Consider the following 7,889-nt stretch of genomic DNA (forward strand, 5'->3'; position numbering starts at 1 on the left):
CTTTCTGTGTGTGTGTTATGATTGTGTGTGTGTGTGTGTGTGTGTGAGTGTGTGTGTGTGTGTGTGCGCTCCGATAACAGACAGCGCTCACCTTTTGAATTTCCCATCACCTCCTGCTGAGAGGTGCTCACACGGTGCAGAAAGACCAACAACACGGAGCTCTAAACACACACTTAAAGAAAAAGAGCTCCAGACAAACAGATCCAGGGTCAGAGGAGCGGAGACGCACGCTGAAGCCTTCACTTCCATATGTTGGCCGGCGCCATCTTGGTTTTTTCTTTGCGACCACAGGAAGTGATCGTATGTGGACTGAGGAGGACGTAGAGACTCAACATCTAAAGAGAGGTCTAAACTTTAATTCAGAGTTAACTAACGATGCACATTAATGAAGATAATAATAATAATAACTTAGAAACGGACTTTAAATGAGTCTCTGGTTCACACAGGAACTAAAGACTCTTTTTAAAGATCTAATTTGCCGGTTTTGGTTATGAAGTCAAAATGACATCTGATAAATTCAAGTCATTCTTTTGACACCTGAAGTTGTGAAGTTTTCACAGGTGAGTTTTAAACGTGTTTCTCTCTCCGGAGGTCGACCTTCACTCTCCTTCGTCTTCGTCGGCTCTTCCTCCTGCGATTATCTCCGGATCGGAGTAATTAAAGCTCATTCATCTTTGCTGCCAGAACTCAAGGACAGACACACACACACACACACACACACACACACACACACACACACACACACACACACACACACACACACACACACACACACACACACACACACACACACACACACACACACATCTGCACATTTCTCCTTGTTACAGAAAGTTAATTTAGGGAAATACTCCTTTAATTATGATTCATATCTCGGCCATTCATAAGAACCTCTTCAGACACCAAGTGTGTGTGTGTGTGTGTGTGTGTGTGTGTGTAGTAATAAAAGTGTAGAAGCTGCCGGTGGAAGTTGTCTGTTATGATGATGTTTATTTATTTTAATCTTTTTCTTGGTATCTTTGTTGTTCAATTCATGGGGACACGTTACAGGTGAAAAGGGTATAACAAATACATTTCCTGTCACCGTGGAACTTTGCCAGTTGATTAATTATGTTCCGAAATTTTATTTTAAATATGCAAATGCAGTATTTTCATTAAAGATGTGTGCCAATTTACATACATTTCTAGAATCTCTTTGTATTGCTCCGTAAATCATAAAATACTGTCAACGGCTATACAAAAATGTCATTTTCCTCCATGTTTTTATGAATAAATGTGTATAAATGAGTCTCTGAATGCTGTGTGAACAAACCCCTCTGCATAAAGCTTCATCATATATAGTTTTTATTAATAAATGTGTATAAATGAGTCTCTGAATGCTGTGTGAACTAACACCTCTGCATAAAGCTTCATCACATATAGTTTTTATTAATAAATGTATAAATGAGTCTCTGAATGCTGTGTGAACAAACCCCTCTGCATAAAGCTTCATAATATATAGTTTTTATTAATAAATATGTATAAAAGAGTCTCTGAATGCTGTGTGAACAAACCCCTCTGCATGAAGCTTCATAATATATAGTTTTATTAATAAATGTGTATAAATGAGTCTCTGAATGCTGTGTGAACTAACCCCTCTGCATGAAGCTTCATAATATATAGTTTTTATTAATAAATGTATAAATGAGTCTCTGAATGCTGTGTGAACTAACCCCTCTGCATGAAGCTTCATAATATATAGTTTTATTAATAAATGTGTATAAATGAGTCTCTGAATGCTGTGTGAACTAACCCCTCTGCATGAAGCTTCATAATATATAGTTTTATTAATAAATGTGTATAAATGAGTCTCTGAATGCTGTGTGAACTAACCCCTCTGCATGAAGCTTCATAATATATAGTTTTTATTAATAAATGTATAAATGAGTCTCTGAATGCTGTGTGAACTAACCCCTCTGCATAAAGCTTCATAATATATAGTTTTTATTAATAAATGTGTATAAATGAGTCTCTGAATGCTGTGTGAACAAACCCCTCTGCATAAAGCTTCATAATATATAGTTGTTATTAATAAATGTGTATAAATGAGTCTCTGAATGCTGTGTGAACAAACCCCTCTGCATAAAGCTTCATCATATATAGTTTTTATTAATAAATGTGTATAAATGAGTCTCTGAATGCTGTGTGAACTAACACCTCTGCATAAAGCTTCATCACATATAGTTTTTATTAATAAATGTATAAATGAGTCTCTGAATGCTGTGTGAACAAACCCCTCTGCATAAAGCTTCATAATATATAGTTTTTATTAATAAATATGTATAAAAGAGTCTCTGAATGCTGTGTGAACAAACCCCTCTGCATGAAGCTTCATAATATATAGTTTTATTAATAAATGTGTATAAATGAGTCTCTGAATGCTGTGTGAACTAACCCCTCTGCATGAAGCTTCATAATATATAGTTTTTATTAATAAATGTATAAATGAGTCTCTGAATGCTGTGTGAACTAACCCCTCTGCATGAAGCTTCATAATATATAGTTTTATTAATAAATGTGTATAAATGAGTCTCTGAATGCTGTGTGAACTAACCCCTCTGCATGAAGCTTCATAATATATAGTTTTATTAATAAATGTGTATAAATGAGTCTCTGAATGCTGTGTGAACTAACCCCTCTGCATGAAGCTTCATAATATATAGTTTTTATTAATAAATGTATAAATGAGTCTCTGAATGCTGTGTGAACTAACCCCTCTGCATAAAGCTTCATAATATATAGTTTTTATTAATAAATGTGTATAAATGAGTCTCTGAATGCTGTGTGAACAAACCCCTCTGCATAAAGCTTCATAATATATAGTTGTTATTAATAAATGTGTATAAATGAGGCTCTGAATGCTGTGTGAACTAACCCCTCTGCATGAAGCTTCATAATATATAGTTTTATTAATAAATGTGTATAAATGAGTCTCTGAATGCTGTGTGAACTAACCCCTCTGCATGAAGCTTCATAATATATAGTTTTTATTAATAAATGTATAAATGAGTCTCTGAATGCTGTGTGAACTAACCCCTCTGCATAAAGCTTCATAATATATAGTTTTTATTAATAAATGTGTATAAATGAGTCTCTGAATGCTGTGTGAACAAACCCCTCTGCATAAAGCTTCATAATATATAGTTGTTATTAATAAATGTGTATAAATGAGGCTCTGAATGCTGTGTGAACTAACCCCTCTGCATAAAGCTTCATAATATATAGTTGTTATTAATAAATGTGTATAAATGAGGCTCTGAATGCTGTGTGAACAAACCCCTCTGCATAAAGCTTCATAATATATAGTTTTTATTAATAAATGTGTATAAATGAGTCTCTGAATGCTGTGTGAACAAACCCCTCTGCATAAAGCTTCATAATATATAGTTTTTATTAATAAATGTGTATAAATGAGTCTCTGAATGCTGTGTGAACTAACCCCTCTGCATAAAGCTTCATAATATATAGTTTTTATGTGCCCGTAATTGTGTCGCTTATTTAAAAATAAAACATATTGTGATCGAGCTCTTTGACCTCTGACCTTTCAGTCAAATGAAGAAATGGAATCAAGCGGATTCTGAATTTGATTTCGAGGTTTTCCAAACAAACGGAGTTTCTGACGTCCCTGAACCCTCCGACAAATTACCGTGGCAACCGAGCGTCCATCGGCCCATCCATCGAGAGGAAGCACACTAGAGACTTGACAGACAAGGAGAGAGGACGAATGAGAGAGGAGGAAGGAGAGGAGGAAGAGGAGGAAAGAAAGAAGAAAAAGATGGGAGGAGGCAGAAGAAAGGAGGAAGGAGAGGAGGAAGAGGAGGAGGAGAATAAATGAAATAGAGCTGCAGAGAGGAAAGTGGAGAGCAGAAGAATTCAGTTGTACTGAAGTCAAGGTGAACTTGTAAGTTGTGTTGTAATTCCCCAAACACACACACACGCACACACACACACACACACACACACACACACACACACACACGCACACACAGCAGCTGACGGAGGGGATGAAAGCAAATCCACAGAGAGAAGAAGAAATGACAAGAGAAAGGGAAAGAAAGAGAGAAAGAAGATAAAACAGGATTCAGAGGACAGGCAGTAAGTGTGTGTGTGTGTGTGTGTGTGTTGCCTGCATCCACTTCCTGTTGGTTTTATTTCCTCTCTGCTGATTCCACTTATTTCTGTGGGTGTCGTTGTTCCTGAAACTGACGTGAGGTCAGCTGGAGGAAGGAAGAAGGAAACGAGGTTGAAGGAGGGAAGCGGTGAAGGAAAGACTCACGGGGCGTTCACTGACCCATTTCATAATCGTAGAACACAACGTCTCTTCAGCACGTGTGGAACAGACTTTGTTTCAGACATCTGGATGAATAAATAAATGAACGAGGGAACAGGAAGTGAAGAAACTCACTTCTCACTTTCACCGTTTTCAAGTTATCAAAAATAAATTACGTGAAATTGATGACTTTCATTTTCTCATGTTTTCAATGTAGCTCTTATTCTTCTCCTCCTTCTCCTTCTTCTCCTTCTCCTTCTCCTTCTTCTTCTTCTTCTTCTTCTTCTTCTTGTCCTTCTCCTTCTCTTTCTTCTTCTTCTTGTCCTTCTCCTTCTTGTCCTTCTCCTTCTTCTCCATCTCCTTCTTCTCCTTCTCCTTCTTCTCCATCTCCTTCTTCTCCTTCTCCTTCTTGTCTCCAGACTGACATTAACCTGTGAGTGAAGGCTCTATATTCGTCTTATAGAAGTTTAATTTGTTCTCCGTGAGGCCGACGGACGGGTTTTTTTTGTAATTAATTTTACACTAGTGAGTTATTTTGTGAAGCGGATATTGAAAGTGAGCCGAGTTCCACAGCTGAGGAACGTGAAGCTGCAGTAAAGTTTGCATTTGATGCGGCTGATGTTAGCGGGTCGGTCACTGCGAGCTCAATCAGAGAGTGAGACGCAGAGTGATACAATTAAAAGATACAGGAGCAGCATGAGGAGGGAGGAGCACAGGAAATGGAGGGAGGAATACGGGTTTGAATCAGTGATGACAGCTCAACGTCTTCTCTGTCTGTCGGAGTGTGAGAGTGTGTTCAAGTCTGTCGGGAGAAATCAGATCTGCCAGAGTGAGACATCACCTCCTGTCAGACCTCCTTCACTCTGACTCTGTGTTTACTTCTCTAGGATGAGGTGCTACAGCGTGCAGCCTGGTTCTGGGTTTTTTTCACTTCTGGTGCCAGAACAACAACATGGAGACGACCATAAAACCAAGAGGAAGGTGACCAAAAACCAAGATGGTGACCACCAAAAACCAAGATGGTGACCACCAAAAACCAAGATGGTGACCACCAAAAACCAAGATGGTAACCATCAAAAACTAAGATGGTGACCACCAAAAACCAAGATGGTGACCACCAAAAACCAAGATGGTGACCACCAAAAACCAAGATGGTAACCATCAAAAACTAAGATGGTGACCAACAAAAACCAAGATGGTGACCACCAAAAACCAAGATGGTAACCATCAAAAACTAAGATGGTGACCACCAAAAACCAAGATGGTTACCATCAAAAACTAAGATGGTGACCACCAAAAAACCAAGATGGTGACCACCAATATTGATGGCGACTTACAAAAACCAAGATGCTGACAGACAAAAACCAAGATGGTGACATCGAAAAAACCAAGATGGCGACAGACACAAACCAAGATGGTGACAGCATGGTGACAGCCAAAAACCAAGATGGTGACCACCAAAAACCAAGATGGTAACCATCAAAAACTAAGATGGTGACCACCAAAAACCAAGATGGTGACCACCAAAAACCAAGATGGTGACCACCAAAAACCAAGATGGTAACCATCAAAAACTAAGATGGTGACCAACAAAAACCAAGATGGTTACCATCAAAAACTAAGATGGTGACCACCAAAAAACCAAGATGGTGACCACCAATATTGATGGCGACTTACAAAAACCAAGATGGTGACAGACAAAAACCAAGATGGTGACATCCAAAAAACCAAGATGGCGACAGACACAAACCAAGATGGTGACAGACACAAACCAAGATGGTGACAGCATGGTGACAGCCAAAAACCAAGATGGTGACATCCAAAAACCAAGATGGCGAAAGCCGTAAAACTCTAATTGGTGCTCTAATTCTTGTTCCTGTTCACCTCGTTGTTCGTTTGCGGTGTGACCACTGATTATTAGACGTGCTCCGTTAAAGCTCTTTAACATTCAGAGTCTCCCCTCAGCTTCCTCCTCTGTGAACGCGGAGCAGCTGTTAACGAGCTGAACGAGATAATTGGCGGACAAGTGGAGTTTCGACCGAAGAGAGAAATCTAAATGTGTGTTTTTTTTCCATTAAAGAAACGACCTCGGAGGAATTCCTCGTTGCGTCCGTCTGTTAGCATGCTAACCAACAACACGATCAATACAAGCTAAGCGGGGCCTTTTAGTGCGCTTTTCGTTTTACGATTCTTCAACTTTGTCGTTATTTTCCCCATCGAGATGAGTTCACACGCAAAAGAAACGTGAACCCTGAAATCTCAGTGAACTTAAATCAGCGGAGATTCTTTTTGTTTCCACTGAAAACACGACGAGTCAATGCAATTCCACCTTGAAACCCCAAACCGCCTCATTCGTATTACATCCTGAACACGAAGCGCTCACATTTTAATTTCCCTTCAGCAAACCAATCAGTTCTGCTGGCTGAGTCTTAGTCATGTGTATAATGAGCTGTCAGCCAATCACGGCCCGGCCTGGGGCCAGGCACGGGTAGAGGAGGAAGTGCTCAGATACGTACCTGTCGTACAAGTACTAACACAGGCAGTACAAATACTCTGAGTTGAGTATTGAATTGAATTTTACTCCAGTAACAGTACGTGGTATAATCAATAAAATGTGGTTTTATTCTATATTCTATCAGTAGATTGTTATTGCAGGAATTTACCGTTGGAGATAATATTATAGATTATTTTCATTATCGATTATTCTGTCCCACATGTATTGAACACAGATGCAATTTGCAAACTTTGTCCCTGTAGGACTTTAAGGAAATAAAACCCCATAATACAACATAATACAATATCCATAACACTACCACTTTAGTCCACAGGGGGCACCAGAACCAACACTACCACTTTAGTCCACAGGGGGCACCAGAACCAACACTACCACTTTAGTCCACAGGGGGCACCAGAACCAACACTACCACTTTAGTCCACAGGGGGCGACAGAACCAACACTACCACTTTAGTCCACAGGGGGCACCAGAACCAACACTACCACTTTAGTCCACAGGGGGCACCAGAACCAACACTACCACTTTAGTCCACAGGGGGCACCAGAACCAACACTACCACTTTAGTCCACAGGGGGCACCAGAACCAACACAAGATAAAGTTGCTCGTAGTAACTTTCAGTAGGATTTTGTATGCAGCAGTATTTATATTAATGAGATGACGTTTGTTTGCTGTTCGTGAACGCAGTGAAGAAATGATAATTAGATCAAATTAACATCTGTGATCAAACAAACACATATGTTGATTAACCTCGCCCGGCCTTTCGCTGTGTGTGTGTGTGTGTTTGTGTGTGTTTGTGTGTGTGCTTGTGGTTTCTTTTCCATCTGCAGCAGCTGTTTTGGGTCTTCAGGCCACTTCAATAATTCCCTCCTTCCATCTTTTTTCTCTTTCTGCCACACTGCTCATTCCCTTTTCTTTTTTTTTTACTGGTTTGAATTTATTTCCTCAGGTTTTTCACACACACACACACACACACACACACACACACACACACACACACACACAGTGAGCAGTCTGCCAGGCTGTGATTAGAGACAAATAAAAAGAGAGGAACAGACTTTCAGAT

The sequence above is a fragment of the Cyclopterus lumpus genome, chromosome 23 (genome assembly GCF_009769545.1).
Source record: "Cyclopterus lumpus isolate fCycLum1 chromosome 23, fCycLum1.pri, whole genome shotgun sequence".
Lineage (NCBI taxonomy): Eukaryota > Metazoa > Chordata > Actinopteri > Perciformes > Cyclopteridae > Cyclopterus > Cyclopterus lumpus.